The sequence below is a fragment of the Notamacropus eugenii genome, chromosome 5, assembly GCF_028372415.1.
Source record: "Notamacropus eugenii isolate mMacEug1 chromosome 5, mMacEug1.pri_v2, whole genome shotgun sequence".
NCBI lineage: Eukaryota > Metazoa > Chordata > Mammalia > Diprotodontia > Macropodidae > Notamacropus > Notamacropus eugenii.
Genome location: NC_092876.1, coordinates 169,421,264 through 169,439,256, shown reverse-complemented (window position 1 = coordinate 169,439,256; position 17,993 = coordinate 169,421,264). Strand labels below are relative to the sequence as shown.

The window sequence follows — 17,993 nt, the reverse complement described above, 5'->3', positions numbered from 1 at the left end:
CCCAGCCTTCACAGATCACAGCGGTGTATACAGGCATGCCACACAGCTGATCTTATATTTTTAAAAAACCTTTATATATACACATACATATACACATACACATAGATATATCTATATCTATATCTATTGCCCACCTCAACAGCTTGATGATAAAGCATTTGTGAGTGGGGTCTATTGACTAGGCAGGTAGGTGCCGTAGAGTGCTGGACTTGGATTTAGGAAGACTTGAGTTTGAAACCTGCCTCAGACACTTGCTAGCTGTGTGGCACTAGGCAAATCACTTAATGTCTCTGTGTTTCCTTATCTGTAAAGTGGTATATTACCCCCTACCTCCCAGGGTGGTTGTAACAATCAAATGAGTTAATCTATATAAGGTATTTTTCAAATCTTAATGCACTATATAAATGCTAGATATCATTATTGGCTATTACTGTTATTACGTTTATTATATTGCATTTGGTATTCTGTTGCATAACACAATGCTCTGAACATAGTAGGTACTCAACAAATGGTTATGGATTGTTATGGCTTGTTTCTGTCAAGGAACAATAAAGAAGGACAATAAATTGACCTTCTGCAGGACATCAAAATGCTAGCATATGTCCTTGGTTCTTCCAGGTCTAATAGGTGAGCTTTCACCTTTTCCTGTCAGGAACTAGGCCTCCACACCCCTTCCTGGTCATGTCTTCACTGTGTTGCCTATATTCTTGCAATTATTCTTTTCTTCTCATCTCAAAGTTGGATTCCATCCCTGAGTTTCCTAGGTAAGCTTTTCCTTAATTTGCTTCAAACAAGACCTTCATGCCATTCCTGGTCATCTCCACAATTCTTTCTCTCCATTCTGTGCTGCCTTCTCTCAAAAGAATGTAAGCTCCTTGAGAATAGGAGACTTTCTTTCTTGCTTGTACTTGAATCTCCAGCATTTAACTAATAGTAAGTGCTTAATAAATACTATTTGTGTCTCTCTGTTTCTGTTTTCCTAGAGAGTTAACTATTGTGAACGAACACACCCTAAATCACGGTGATGCAGAAACTGAAGTAAGTCTGTCAGTCAACAAACATTTATCATAGTTAACATGACAGTACTAACCCTGCCCTGCTTATTTGTGTCCCTTCTGAACTTCAGTCAACAAGGATTTATTAAATTCTTACAAAATACTTGACACTGTGTTAAGCAGCAGGGCTGCAAAGAAAGGGAAAACACACACACACACACACACACACAGAGTTTTTGCTTTCAAAGAGTGTTCATTCTAATGGTAGAGTTGTTGTTCATTCATGTCAGTCATATCCAATTCTTCATGATCCCATTTAAGCTCATGAAGTGCTTTGCTATTGTATTCTCCAGCTCATTTTACAGATGAGGAACTGAGGCAAACAGGGTTCAGTGACTTACTTAGGATCATAGAGCTAGGCAAGATTTGAACTCAGGCAGATGAGTCTTCTTGACTATGGGTCAAGCACTCTATCCACTGTACAACCTAGCTTCCCAATGGTAGAGACAACATATAAATAACTCTGTGCATACAAAATATGGAAATACAGAAAGTGAATGGACTCTAACCGTGCACCACAGAATCCCCTAGCATCCATAGTTCAATCACTGCTATCTCATTTCCTGTTTATCTAGTTATAATCCATTTGCCCTACAAATTATCTAGATTTTTTAAGAAATACATAATTAGAAATACCTGTCTCAGGTAGATCTGTCCTTATGAACATTTTTCTTAGCTCTAGTACAAAGTAGAATATTTATCTTGGATTAATATCACAAAATTAAATATTTGGGCTATGTGATATACTGTACAGAAGACTTCATTTGGACCTTTGTGACTTTTGGCAAGTCATTTATCTCTGGGTGTGGGTGTCCTAATGTGTAAAATGAGAATATTGTGCTTATTGCCCTTGAAGGTTCTTTCCAGTTTTAAATCTATGATCCTAATTGGTTTATTTTTTTAAGTAAAAAGAATAAGACTTTGGTACATGTTTTTATTACTAATATCAAAGAAGTGGGGATTTATGCATGTAAGCAAAGGCCATAGAAATCATTGTGACCTTAACATAATATTCCAAGGAACTGATGATTTTTCTGGGTTTGAATTATTGTTTCTATTGTAACTTCTTTTATAGAGTTCCAGATTGTTTGCTATTACTTATTATAAAGATTATAGCTTTCAGGCTCCCTCTGGTTTTGGTTGAATACAAAGTGCTAGTTAATTTTGATTTATCACCTTCATACACAAATAGATTCAAAAAATATTTCATTTTTCATGGGGGATTTTACAGGCATTCTATTTAAAATAATTTTAATATATTGTCTATATTATTTTAGGGGTATTACCATTCTCACTGGTGCTAGGAGAAATGCCTGTTTCTGTCCTGACACTTTTTACTATCTGGCTCTTTCCAGACAGATGAGCTTTTACTGTAATTCTTGTCTCTTCAATTCATGAATTAAAAACAAACAATATAAAAACAAAACAACAAACTGGTGCAGTTGACTAGAAGTCAGAAGATCTTTGTTCTAGTTGTGGCTATGCTGTTAACTACAATCAGACCTTGTTTACATCATTTCACTTCGATTTTCAATGTCTTCATCTGTAATGACAAAAACTAGTAACCACAGAGATTGAGTATGAAGGAAACCCAAAGGTTATGTAGCCCAAACCTTACTGAACAAGAATCACTTCTGTTACAAGTTAGGTGAAACCCACTGCCTCCTGAGATAACCCATTCCAATTTTGAAGAGCTCTAAATATTAAGAAGTTTTCCTTATTTTTTAAATTTACTTTTTTATTTCTAGTTTGTCTGTTTGTTTTTCCTTCTGAGGTTGTGAAGGACAAATCTATTCCCTTCCCTGTGATAGGCCTTCGAATAACTAAATATGGTGAATACCCCTCCCTTCATCAAATCTCCTAATTTTAGTTCAATAACTATAATAACTACTCATAAATACAGAACATTATAGTTGGCCAATTTTTTCTTCACAACACCTGTGAAATGGGGAGTGCAAGTATTGTTATCTCTGACAGATAAGGAAACCAAGACACTAAGCTTAAACTACTTGCCTGTGATCACATAGCTAACAAGTGTCTACGGTGGGACTTGAACTCAAATCCTACTGACTCTAAACCTACAACTCTTACCTCAGACTTTCTAAATGATCTCTAAGATTCCCTCTAGAACTAATATAAGTTTCTATTATGTGAATTGGGTATTGTGTTTTACTAGGACTACATTATAATTGCAACTTAGAGGGTTGAGCCTAAGGTTCAGAATTGTAGGCACTTTGATTATCTTTTCCGTGCTTGTCACTACCAGAAATCATCTTTTGCCTTCTCTGAACAACTGTTAACATTTTGTTATTATCTCTCTTAAGAACAAAACAAAACAAAACAAAGCATGAATTTCCTTTTTCTCTCATTTTCTCCAGCAAGTTGCCTCCTTTCTTTGTCTTTCTCTGTCTCCCTCTCTTCAACCTTACCTTGTCAACTGATTCCTTCCCTACTGCCTCCAAATATGCCCAAGTCTCCCTAGTCCTTAAAAAAACAGAAGCTTTCACTAGTCTACCTCAACCTTTATCAATTTGTCCTTTGCTTTCATTGCTAAACTAAAACTATTCCGTTTAAAGTTACCAAAGATCTCTTAATTTTCCAACCTGTTTTTTTTTTTTTTTTAAGACTAGGTTTCTCTACCTTGCCTAGGCAGAAAGTGTAGTGGTGAGTGGTCACTTAGGTCTAATCCCAATACTGATTGGCATGGAAGCTTTAATCTGCTTTACTTTTCCAGTTATTTTAGGCAGGCATGAGTCCCTCTGTTCCTGGTGCCATAGTTAGTGTAGACAACTTTATCCCTCCTGTAACTTAGAACAGCACACCTTCAGGTACGAGCCACTATGCCTAACCTGATGGTTTTTCTCAGACCAAATTTTTTTTGACCCATCTGCTGCATTTGTTACTGTTGACCACCTGGATATTTTCTCCTCTTTGTATTTTTGTTACACTACTATCTCCTAGTCTGATAACTCCTCTTAGTCTCATCATCCACACCACACTACACACCTTTTAGTGTGGGTGTTCCTCAAATTTTTTTTCTGTAGGCCTCTTCTATAACCTTTCTGTCACCTCATCAGCTTCAATAGGTTCAACTATTATCTGTAGGCAGATAACTCTTAGATCTAAATATTCAGTCCCAGTCTCTTACCTAAACTTCAGTCCTGGATCATTAATTGCCAGCTGGAAATTTCAAGTTGGATGTTCCAAAGATATTTTAAAATAAAAAGATATTTGAAACTAAATTCATTCTCTTTCCCTTCAACCCTCCCTACTTCCAGATTTCTCTGTTTCTGTCTATTTTTCCATTGTCTCAGGGTAATAATCAGCACTACTTTTGACCCCTCATTCTCCATCACCCCATACATCCCTTTAATTGCCCTCTTTTACTCTTTCTATCTTCACAACATTGTATGACCCCTTCCTCTCCACTCATACAGATAAGAACTCATTTCAAACCCTCATCATGCTTCTCCCAGATTTTTTCAGTAATCTCCTAATTTCTGTCCTTGCCTCAAGTCTCTTGTCACTTCAAGTCATCCTTCACATTGCTGACAAAATGATTTACCTTAAATGCAGATCTAACCATTAACTCTACTACCCAATCAACTCAAGTGGCTTTCTACTCTCCATAGGACCAACTCCTCTGTTTAGTTTTTAAAGCCCTACACAGCCTGGCCTCAATCTGCCTTTCTAGCTTGAATTGATATTACTTCCCCTCCCCACACTGGAATCCAGCCAACTGGACTCTGTTCCTTATTCATGTCACTCCATCTTCTATCTCTGAGGTTTAACCCTAACATTCCCTCATGCCTGGGATGCCCTTTCTCTTTAGCCCTGCCTCATAGAATCCCTCTCTTTCCTTAAGGTGCAATTCAGACACTATTTTCTACATGAAGTCTTTCTAAATTCTCTCCCCCCTGTCCCATTACACCTTGTATTTAACTACTTTATATGAATATATGTATACATATATTATATGTAAATATATTTATGTTTACGTTTATGTACTTTATGTTATGTTTGGTGATGTACTTGTTATCTTTCCAATTGAAACGAGCTCATTATGATTAGGAATTATTTAAATCAGAGGTTCCCAAAGTTATTTGGCCTACTGCCCCCCTTTAAAAAACTTACCCAGTGTCTCCCAAGAGTTTCTTTAGCCCTTTAGTTGTTTTTTCTTTGAAATCTATGTCATTTCAAAAGATATAAAATATGTTTTAAAAAATCATATCTGAAATTTAATAATTTATTGTAAATTTGTGTTTTTCCCTGCATTGAAATTTTGATGACACAAAACTGTATCATGTAACCACATAGTATTGTATTGTAAATAAGTCATTACAGGCACACATTCCTGTTGATGCATGCTGGACTTTCTGATAATGTAAGACATGCTTACCTGCCAACACTTGCTTGTTAAGACCTGTTGGTGGACTTGCCTAATGATAAGTTATAACTTGCATTTGGGGGGTTTATTTGGAAAATAATGTAATCATTGTGATTTTAACTCTGTTATACAACATGTACGAATGGTTTCCTAAATGTTCTTCTTTTCTTTCCTTATGCTTCCACAGCCCCCTTATTTTCATTCAGTACCCCCAATTGCACCCAAAGGTATGACTGCCACCGCTAGATTGTTCCAGTGTGCCGTACCCCATTGGATGGTATCACCTATTTTGGGAATCTATGATTTAAATCCTTGTATTTGTATCCCTGGATCTTAGCATTGTTCCTAACACATAGTTGGTACTTAACAAATACATATTGATTGATGGTTTCTGTACATGTCATGTCCTTGACTAATAGTGTCTGGTAGAGCTTTGTACCTCATGTATTTAGACTAACATTTCACATAAAATGGTTCTGTAAATCTGTACAGATTGTTTTCATCTTGCTAGGATGTTGGACTAAAAGTGTCAAGGAGACTGTATACTAAACACTCCCTGCTTCTAAACCCTGGGATCTTAGGACACTGGCAAAATGACATTTTGGTAAATCACAGTACTGATTAATCATATACACAGAGATTTTTTCCTTGCTGATAAAAGTTATGTTTATCAAACACACTAAATAAAATATACATTGACTGTTTTGGGAAAAACTTAGCTAAAAAAATATGACAATCTACTAAGAAAACTTTCTACATGGGCATTTGAGTCTAATATGAAATTGTAAAATCTGTTTGCACAAATGTGTATATAAGGACAAATGGAAATGCATCCAGGAGTGTGCTGGTAAATGTTTATCAGAGAAAAAGTATGTCTGACATACTTTAAAATTGATTCTGCATTTTAACATTTCCTGAGTCTAGACAATCATCAAAGCAATAAATTATGCCTTGATTTGCAGCATGTGCCAATTTCTGAGGTGCAAATGTTCACTCTGAAAATTTAGCAATTATCTCTGAGAGCTGGTTTGAGCTAGTTCCAGCACATTTCTGATGATATCTTTTATTCTCTGTCCCAATGAACAATTTAAATTCCTAGTGCAGGCACAAGCCTCTGGTAGGCACAGGGTTGTTAGGAGAGCACTTCACCAGAGAATAACTATCCTCACTAGCTAACCATGAAATTACTGAGTCCAAAAATGGAGAATGTATCCCATGTATTATACACTTAGTGTGGATAAGAGAATAAGGTGCAGTGGAAAAAACTTCTGGATTTGAGATCAGGGGATAAAGTTTCAGATCCAGGCTCTGCCAGTGACTACTCGGGTGATGATGAGGAAGTCAACCTCTCCGGACATCATTTTGCTCCACCTTTAAAATGAAAGTGTTGGACTAGATGATGTCTAGAATATCTTCCAACACGAAAACTAAGATTCTGTGAGTGAGGAGGCAAATCACAGGTGTCAAACACGTTGCCCATGAGTAGCTTGCTGCCCAGAATCCTGCTAAATAATATTAAAATGTAATTGGGAAATATTTAACAAAAGAAATGCAATAGAATATAAATAATGTTTATATGTAATTTTTCTAAGGCAGTATTCAGCCAGCAGGGATCCTTATGTATAGCTAAGTATTACCCATTTCTATTTGAGTTTGACACCACTTATGCATGTACCTGATTTGACAGGTGATGCTGAATGCCATAGGCCATGTTCCCCAGACTAACTTCTAGCTGAGAACTTCTAATTCAAGCACTTTGTTATTTTTTCATATCTACAAATTTCTCCTTGAGACAGGCAATGGGATTGAACTTTTTAATTTCAGATAATTTTTTTTCTTTTTTAGTGCATTGACCTGTTCTCCTCAAGGAAAAGCGCAAATGGTAGGGAAGAAGGCTTTTTCTTTTTCTACTCCTTTTCCTTTTCTTTCTCCTCCTTCTCCCTCTCCTACTTCTGTTCCTTCTCTTTCTATTCCTTCACCTTCTCCTCTTCCTTCTCCTTCTCTTCCTCCTCCCTTTTATAAAAAAAAACCAAAACATAAAGCTGTATGTACAATTCGACTATATATAAATCCAAGTTCCCCTTTCCCAAGACTTTTTCCTCTGGAGGTTTAATACAACACAGTTCTCACTTTGGATCATTGCCACACATGATATCTGTGAGGCAGGATGATCACTGTATATGTTCAAAATATGTTGAAAAATATCAACAAGAGTCTTGCTCATTGTAATACTCAAATACTTATCTGCTCCAATGGACTGATCATCTCATTAATGCATTTTCTCTCTCCCATGATACAGATCAGAATCTATCAGTACCTGCCTATCTTTTCTAGCTTTTGTTTCTGTCCTTGAATTAATTACCACAGAAGATCCCACTAACTATATTTTAGGGAAAAGGGGCTCCTTTGAGTCCTCTTAATATTTGCAAGAATACTACAGGGCCACATAGGCTATCGATTAATTATTCCTTGCTCTCATGTGTGATCAATCCATCTTCTTTGCTCTTAGAATCACAGAATGAGAGGATCATAGATTTAGAGCTAGAAGGGATCTCAGAGGCCACTGAGTTCATTAAACCCCGTCAGTATAAAAATCAAGAAATTGTGACCCAAAGAAGGTAATTGGCTTGCCCAAGGTCATAGGGCTAATAAGTGTGTGAGGTATAATTAGGTCTTCCTGACTCAAAGTCAAGTGCTCTGTCCATTACTTTATGCTGCCTGATTTTCCTTCATAATTCCTTATTCAGAATGTGTTTTGGTTTGTTTAAATCTTCCATGTCTTGCCATTGCCTTTTGGGTGATCTTCTTTAAGGGTTATTCATTGTTTTGCATCATGGACCTTTTTGGCTTCTGGTAAAAACCTATGGACCCCTTCCTTCAGAGAACAATTTTTTAAATGTATAAAATAAAATAAAATAAAATATGTAATATTACATAGGAAACCAATTATATTAAAATAGAGCCATATGTATGTATATATACATATACATATACATACATGCATATATACATATACATATACACATACATATATATACCTATACATACATCTCTCTCTCTCTCTATCTCTCTCTCTCTCTCTCTATCTATCTAATGGGCACACATTTTAAGAAAACTTGTACTCTACTTCAGTTCTCCAGACTCTGTTGTGTTCCATGACTCATAGCTAATGCAACACTGTAACTGTACCAGTAATAAAATGTAACGTAGGAATGGATCAGCCCTGTTATTTCTGGAAAATCCACTGAATGCAGCAAACATGGGGCAGCCTACCTAGAGGTTCTATGCATGTCAAAGGAAGGAGCAGGTGCCACAAATATCCATTGAATGAACAAATGATATAAGCAAGATATAATGTCTTATAACACTTTTAAAGCTATATGGAAACTTTTTGAAAAACGTTGCCACTCAAGCATTAGAAGCTGAAATTTCCTGACAAGAACAGAAGCATTCAAGAGAGGGCAATGACAAGACTCATACATAAAATGAAAAATTACAGAATAGAGGGATATGTGACCTGACAAAGAGAAAAGTGAGAGAAGGACTTAATTGAGGTTTTAGGATTGTGAAGGGCATAATAAAAACTGAGAAGTCTTTCCATTTTATGCTATGCCATAATGCCTGATCAAGGACTCACTGGGTATAAGCATTAATGTCAAATAAATTTTAAGAAGGAGAAAGGAAATACTTTCACAGAAAGTCAATGATTGATATACACACCTCACTATAATGCCTTGGAGGGTCAGATATTCTAGCTAAATTTCCAAAGGAAATGGGATATTTCAAAATGAGAACTGACATTTATGGTTGCATAAGCAAAGATCTTGAAAATAGTATGTTCACTGAAAGAATAAAAACATATTTTTGTTTGTGATCTACATTTATCTGCATTGCAAGTTATTATGGTGCCTCTGGTTCTGTTACATGACTATGCCTTTGGAAAGTAATACATGTGTAATACTGGCTACATGTGGGAAGGAATTCTACAGAAACAATGTTAGAGCCCAGAGAGACCTCAGCCTTTTTTGAGTCTAAGGGTTCACAGCCTGGGATCCAGAAAATTAAAAAAAATTGATAATGGTATCTCAATATATTTGGTTTTCTTTTCAGTTCTATTTACTTCATTTTCTGCTTTAAAAAATATTCTGGAAGAGTTTCATAGGTTAAGGAGTCCATAACACCAAAATGGCTAAGAAGTCTTGATCTAGTCCAACTTCCTCCCTTACAGAAGGTATTTCTTTATTCTACAGCTGTTTAATTTTATAGAATTGATACAGGTCACCTATGATGCTTTGTTAGAGGCACTGAAGTGACCCTACCTTCTCAAAAGCTATGTGAGAGGAATGCAAGCTCTTGTAGCTTGTATGAAAAGTCAGAAAGCTGTTGAATCCTGGAAAAGCTAGAAATGAACTATATGTGTTTGTCATCCAAGGACTACCCTTGCTAAATTTGTAATGACTCTTCACCTGGGGGCAGAGCCAAGTTGGTAGAGTAAGGGTACTCTAGCTGAACTCTTCCAACATGCCCCTCTACATAACTTTAAAACAACATATCAAATTGAATTACAAAGCAGCATAACCAACAAAAAGATTAGGGTGAGATATTTTTTCTAGCTTTGGACAACTTTGGAAGAGAGAAAGAGAGGTTTGTGCACTGGAATAGAGGATTGTACGGGAGCTCCTGGCTGGGAGCTTGGTGAGCTGCTGTGGCAGCAGCAGCAATACCAGAAACTTTCACTGACCAGAGACAGTAAGGGGATTGAACACCCAGGCAGAAAGGGATTCTAGAAGACCCATGTACTAGAACTGGGCACAGGATCAGGCACCAACCCAGTTCCAAATCAAAACTCTAGGGTAGAGAAATTTCAAGAGAACAGGGGCCTGAGTTCTGGTTCATACTTTTAGGGTGAAGAGGAGTGCTTGTGATTACAAAAGAGCAAGGACCTGGAGTGTAGACCAAGAGGCTTGTGACCACATATTGCTCTAGATCATATCATTTTGGAAGAACTGAAAACTTACAGGACTCAAGAACTAACTGAAAATAGTAGGAGAAGAAAGTCTGAAGCTCAGAACAGTGACAACCTCCCCTCCTTAGAGGTAAGCAGGGTACAACATTAACATAGAAATAGAAAATAGATCAAAGAGAGATAATTTAAGAATTATTGAGATATCTGAAAGCCATGATTTAAAAAAATAGCCTAGATATCATATGTCAAGAAATCATATAGGAAAACTGTAAAAATGGAAATTGAAAGAATCCACTGATCATATTCTGAAATAAATTGCAAAAAGGAAAACTATCAGGAATATTATAGTCAAATTTTAGAGCTCCCAGGCCAAGAAGAAAGCGCTAAAATAAGCCAGAAAACAACCATTCAAATATAATGGAGCTGCAATCAGGTTCAAACAAGATTTAGCAGCTACCACCCTAAAAAAGAGGAAGGCTTGTAATGTAATATTCTAAAAGACTAAGGAGCTCAGATTACAAAAAAAGAAAAACCTACCAAGAAGAAATAAATATAATCCAATAGGGGAAAAAAGCACATTTATTGAAATAGAGGACTTCCAGGGATTACTGATGAAAAGATCAGAGCCAAATACAAAATTTGACATTTAAACAGAAGAAATGAGAGAGGCATAAAAATGTAAATATGAATGAGAAATCATGGAAAACTTAATAAGGTTAAAATGTTTACATTCCCAACTGGGAAAATGATACATATAACCTACATGAACTCCATCATCATTTAAGCTAATTAGAAGAAGTCTCTTTAGACAAAGGGCATGGATATGATTCTATTGTGTTGGAATTATTTCAAAAAATAAATGAAAGGTTAAAGTGCTAGGAAAAGGTGGAAGGTAAAGAATGGGGGAAAATTATCTCCCATAAAAGAGGCACACAAGGAAAAAAAATTTTACCGTGGAGAGGACAATAGGGTGAAGGTAGGGGAAAATGGAACAGGCAACAATTGTATCTGATTCTCAAAGAGAAGGTTCAAAGGGGGAAGAATATTTACACACACTTTAGTTGGGTATGGAAATCCATCTTACCCAACAGGGAAGTAGGAGGGGAATGGGGTAAGAGAAAGGAAGGGGTGATTAAAAGGGGGGAAGATTAAGGGATACAGTAGTCAGAAGTAAAAAAGACTTTTAAGGAGGGACAGGATAAAAAAATGGATAAACAGAAGACAATAGGATGAAGGGAAATAAATACACAGTAATCATAACTGTGAAAGTCAATGGGATGGGGACAGCTAGGTAGCACAGTAGACAGAGTAGTCAGTAGGAACTGAGTTCAAATCTGACCTCAGACACTTGATACTTACTAGCTTTGTTACCCTGGGCAAGTGACTTAACCCCAATTTCTTCCTCACCTCCAAGAAATAAAAAAAAAAAAAATGGAATGAATTGAACCATAAAATAGAGATGGATAGGAAAATGGATTAGAATCCCCAAATCCAACAATATGTTGTTTATAGGAAACACACTTGAAACAGAAAGGCACAGGGTTAAATAAGGGTTAAAATAAGAGATTGGAACAGAATCTATTATGCTTCACTGAATTTTAAAAAAAGGTAGATATAGCAATCATGGTCTCACACAAAGCAAAAGCAAAAATAGACCTAATTAACAAAGATAAACTATAAATAGAGTAAAACTGTATTTGTTAGAAGGCACCATAGGCAATGAAATAATATCAATATGCATCCAAATTCTTAAAGGAAAAGTTAAATGAGTTGTAGGAGGAAATAGTAAAACTATGCTAGTAGGGAATGTAAATTTACCCCTTTGAGAACAAGATAAATCTAATCATAAAATAAGAAAGAAGTTAAGATGAATAGAATTTAGAAAAGTTAGATATAATAGACCCTGTTTGGAAAATTGAATGCAGATAGAAAGAAATGTACCTAGCATTTTTTAATGTACGTAGCATTTTAAAAAATTGACCATGAATTAGGGCATAAAACCTCACAAACAAATGCAGAAACATTAAATACCCCGCTTTTAGATCACAATGCAATAAAATTACATTCAATAAAAGGCCTTGGAGGTATAGACTAAAAATTAATTGGAAAACAAAAGATCTAATCTCAAAGAATGAGGGAGTATAATGGTAATTTAAATGGGAATATCATTCTCATTCATTAATAGGCCCATGTGACCTGCTTAAACAACATGGAAGCCTAAGTCACATGTGGTGTGAGGATCTTGCTGAATAGGTGGAACAGAAATGGTAGAGCAGAGGTGAGAGGAAGCTGGTCAGGCTAGTCATAGCTGGGAAGGATGCAGACAAGCAGGCACAGTTAGGCTTGTAAGTATTTGTTTGTGAGAAGACTCTAGCAGGAGAGGGGGAAGAGGAGAAAGGCTTGGAAATGCCTTTGTCCCTTGCAGTACTAATTGACTTCTTGTTAACTATGACTTATTTGGCTTTCTGGTGTCTGAATAAATGTTTTCTTTTGTCTTCTATATGGAGAGTCTGTTATACTTTGCAATTCAGAACTATGTTGATATATTCATAGTTGCCCTCAGTGCTGTGAATATTGCCTGGATGATACATTTGGCATCAAAAAACAGGATTTCAGGGTATGAAATCACTATTTGGAGGCAGAAAGGATTTAGAGGAAGGCATGACTATCCCATGAGGGGAGGATTTACCATATTCCTCCCTGGCAAAGGAATGGGCTAAAAGCACTGGATCCTGTGAGAACTAGGAACTAAACTTACAGGTTACAGGAGGGGGAACTTAGAGACTTGGAAAGGTGTTTGCAAGGAATACCAATAAGACCAGGGAAAGAACTGGCAGGAATGTGTAGGAAAGGATGGAGTTTATTAGCAGGTTACTGTATTATGTGTAAAAGTAGTGATGAGCTACTGAAGGAAAAATTTCAGATGGAAAAAGAGTTAGCTAGTGTGCATGGAAATTCTTAGCATTCAGGCTTTCCTTTAAAAGAGCAAGCTGACAGGTCTCAGGTGGAAGAAAAAGGTATTCATTTAGCTAAGAAGAAGTGGAAGGCTGGCAAAAGAAATGTGCATACAACCTTTGTACAGATCCACCCTAGTTGCCATGATAACTGCCACACACAACTGTGTATGGGTGGAAAACATAACAGAGTCAGAACTCGGAAATGAAACAGTTACAGGGGGACACTTCCACAGTGAAAGTTTACCCCATACTAAGGCAAAAACAGAAGAACCAAGCAGGGAACATAGGGTTTAGGGAGATAGTTGAGGAATTTACTCAGCAGGAGGTCACAGATATTTTGAGTCAGTTCACCCAAAGGATGGGAAAATAAATTGTTAATATCTTAGATGGTGAGGATCAGTGATGAAGGGGCTGGAGGGGTATCTATACATGGTGTAGATTGTTTGAAATTTATAGATATCAGTCAGAATCCTTTTGTACAGCAAGCCTTTAGAGATTACAATATGCAAGGAGGTAAGATTATGACTAATATGTTAGCTTTGACTGCAAAAGGATGTAGTAAGCAATATCCTACTGACTCTATGTGACCCAGTGGAGATAGACCCTGGTATTCACTTAGAGACTGTATAAGAAAGTAAAAGGAGGAGGTAATAAAGACTGCCATAAAAATCAGAATTGCAGATGCATACTATCATACCCCCTTAGCAGTTTCCCTTAGGAATATAATTGTGAAGATGTCTCTTCCTGCTTATAAACACCTAGTTTTGACTCTAATAATTGGGGAAATAGGGAACCCTCTTTCAGGGGTGTTGGACAAGATTTCACAGTTAAGTAACTTAGGGGATTGGGGAAAAGATAAATTTCCTCAAGAGTGAAGAATAAATAGCCAGTAGATTCAAAGTCAGAATAGATTGACAAGGCAAAACTGCTTGAGAGCAGGGATAGATTTTGGATGCATAGATGCTATTTCAACTAATGAACTATAGAGCATGTACTGAGAAAAAGGGCTTGATATTAGACAGAATATAGAAGTAAGCACTGTCCCTACAGATCCTCCTGAACACTTATATCCAAGTTTGTTACACCTTCAGCTAGAGTAGAAAATTGGCTGAGACTCAGCTTGGATTAAAGAAACACAAAAATGGGATTACAGACCTCATATCAATTTGACCATATGTTGGAGAAATGGATCAAATATTGTAACTAGGGCATAAGTAGATACTGGGCCAGAGGCCTCCCTTACATATGGAAACCCCATCACAGGACTGAGAGGGGCTGAAATATCAACCAAAAAAATCAAACTAATGATGAAAATTGGCAGGATATGATTAACAATGTTTAGATGACTTTAGGTTGGATAGAAAAATACTAAGAAAAAAATCTCTACTAGAATATGTATGAGAATTTCTAAAAATAATTTTAGATGGATATTACCTAAACAAGGCTTAGCAGTTCAAAGAATATATGCATTGTCTGGATTGATGGATTCTAATTATCAAGAGGAAATTATTGTGAGGTTCCAAAATTTAGGTGAAGAACTCATACAGTTTTGTAAAAATGATAAAATAATTCATGTTCATTATTCTTGTGAAACAATACCCCTTGTGAAAACTCACCCTCCTTCCAAAATAACTACCTCTGTAACTCAACCTTTGATTGTCCTTCTGATTTTGCTAATATCAAAAATCCACATAGCAATATAGTTTCCACTGATGCCTCACAGAAAGGAGAAGATTGCCAAGACTAGCAGATAGATCTCCCCTAACAAGTAAGTTGCTTGCTTCAGATATCCAGCTTCATCAGGTAAATTGTTATATCAGCAAGGACCCCAACATACACAGGAGGACCTGCTGTGTAGGTTCTTAGATCTGCTTTTCTAAAAGGAAAGCAACTTTTGAGGGAGCAATAATCTACTTTAATCATTAATAATCTACTTCTATATTATTCACTTAGGGAAGAAATCAGCACCCTGAACTTCAGAGAAAATCCAAACAGAGAAATAAAGACCAACAGACAGGGCTTCTAACTGTCTGACCATAAGCAATTCGTGGTTACTAGAGAGAGAAGTACCAAAATCTGGGTTTTCTAAGCCAGGGGGCTACTTAGCAGCTATCCAGAATCTCATCTGGCCAAACAAATACTTCTGAAAAGTAAGCCCCAAAACAAAACTTCACCTCAGAGTATCTATACACTTTTCAGAGCCAGAGGGCATCACAACCCTTGAGAACCAGTGCCTCATTAGAAATTAACAAAAGATGTGGTCCTTACTACAAAATAAATCTCCCCGAATTAAGCTTCCTTTAATGGGCAGGTCAATTAATGGGTGGAAAAGATCTTTAACTCTCATTAATTTTACTTTTGGCCTAGTTGGCAGGATATGATTTACTTTGTTTAGAGGACTTTAGGTTGGATAGGTAAGAAATAAGAAAAATATCTACTGGAATAGGTATGAGAATTCCCAAAAATCATTTTGGATTGATATTACCTAAATGTGGATTAATAGCTCCAGGAACATATGTATTGATTGGAGTGATAGATTCTAGTTATCAAGGAAAAATTATTGTGACATTCCAAAATTTAGGTGAAGAACCCTACAGTTTTGTAAAAATGATAGAATAGTTCAAGTGCTTATTATTCCTTGTGAAACAATACCCCTTGTGCAAACTGACATTCCTTCCAAAATAACTAGCAGAGGAACTGAAGGATTGGGTTCTACTGATAGAATAAAATTGGGAGCTAAAATATGGGTAAAATGGGAGCCAGATGATGTTCCAAAGGCTGAAGAAATTACAGAATACGGGAAGGATAATACTTAATTGTTGTTTACTCAGGAGAAAATGATTACCAGATTGTACCCTTAACTCATACATTCTACTGTGAATGAAGCTATGATGGTGGCTTCATGGACTCCAGAAGTGTGGTTGACCCCATATCTACCCTGCTTCTAGTTGTTGTCTCCTTGGTTTTTTGGCTTTTTGTCTGTTAAACTTGTTTACTGGATTTGTTTTCTGCAGGCTTATTACCCTCCACCTGCAGATGCCTGGTTACTTAAGTTGGATGTCACTCCTTGTCCGTGACTGTGATGGGCCACTCCTGGTTGTGGCATTGACCAAGTTCTGGATACCAGCTAAAGAAGTGACCTCTCAAATGGGACCCCTTGGGGCAGGGACAGCTCTATGTTCAATCTCAGCAGGAAGTAGCTATGGAAGAAGAGACCTTCACCCCTTACCCCAACATTTTGGATCCCATTTATCTGAGGAGGGGATGATGGTGTGCTTGTGCTCAAGTCCCATCCTAAGATATTGTTTTGTGTGCTCAGTTTATGTGATCCCTGTTATATTGTTGTAAATTTCTGTTGACATCAGTTGCCTAAGATATTGTTTTATTTGCTTATTTTCTGTTATCCCTGCTACAATTCTGTTGATACCAGTTGCCCCACCAACCTATGTAATGAATATGAAAGATCTTGAAACTGGATATAATGGTAATTTAAATGGGAAGATCTTTCCCATTCATTAATAGGCCCATGTGACCTGCTTAAATCACTTGGAAGCCAAATCACATGAGGTCATTTAGTGTGAATGCACAGCCAATGAAGATGAAATTGAAGCAATAATTAGAAGCTATTTTGGCCAATTATATGCTAGTAACAGATAAATGGAAGAATATTTGCAAAAATATGATACAGTATGAAAATATTAATTGCCCAAATTAACAGAAGAGGAAATAGAATACTTAACTCTTTCTTAGAAAAAAAAAGAATAACCTCTGAATAAGCTTCATGGATTTACAAGTGAATTCTATAAATATTCAAATGGCAATTAATTTGTGGTGGGAAGAGGGACTGACTGAGCCTTCTCAAAGATATTTTATATGCTAGAATCTTAGACTAAAAAAAAGATGAATTATCTGTAGAGATTGTCCAGACTCTTGCAAGGCATTTAAATCTGACAGAAATCAGCAACTTCTTTAGCCTTTGGTGTCATCACTTGGGTTTGGTAATGCTTGTATAGGTAATTAATCAGAAAATAGACAGTGAGAAAGATGGTAAAGCAGTTCCCTATCTGGAAAAGATACTAAAGTTTCCCACACCTAACTCCAAACCCCATTCACTAGCTGATCTCTTATCTTTAAATTTCTATAGAAGTCATTCATCTGAGTTAAAGCTTTGAAGAGATAGGGAATGACCCATGATTTCCCTATCACAGGTAAGGAAACTCCCTCTCCAAGTCAATCAGTGAGGCAGTTAAGTATTCCTTATGTGTCTACTAGGTCTCATCAACTGATTGATGAAGTTACAAAGAAAGGTAAATGACAGTCCTCACCCTTAAGGAGTTCAAATTAATAGGAAAGACAACAATAAGGAAACAACTATGGACAAACAAGATATATGTGTGTGTATGTACTTACATAATATTCATACATATGTGTGTAGGGGAAGCTAGGTGGTGCAGTGGATAGAGCACCAGTGCAGGAGTCAGTAGGACCTGAGTTCAAATCTTACCTCAGACACTTGACACTCACTAACTGTGTGACCTTGGGCAAGTCACAGCCCCAATTGCCTCTTCCTGGGTCATCTCCAGTCATCCTGACGAATATCTGGAAACTGGATTCAGATGACTCTGGAG

At 36.7% G+C, this 17,993-nt stretch overlaps 1 long non-coding RNA gene across 1 annotated transcript in view; it reads left to right on the top strand.

Annotated features, from left to right (window-relative positions):
• LOC140505427 (uncharacterized) overlaps positions 1–16,729 on the top strand; it is an 89,522-nt gene extending 72,793 nt beyond the window's left edge. The window contains exons 2-3 of the long non-coding RNA XR_011967493.1: positions 10,347–10,538; positions 16,380–16,729. This is a non-coding gene — a long non-coding RNA (uncharacterized lncRNA). The remainder of the gene's footprint in view (positions 1–10,346; positions 10,539–16,379) is intronic.
• Positions 16,730–17,993: the final 1,264 nt, after the last annotated feature.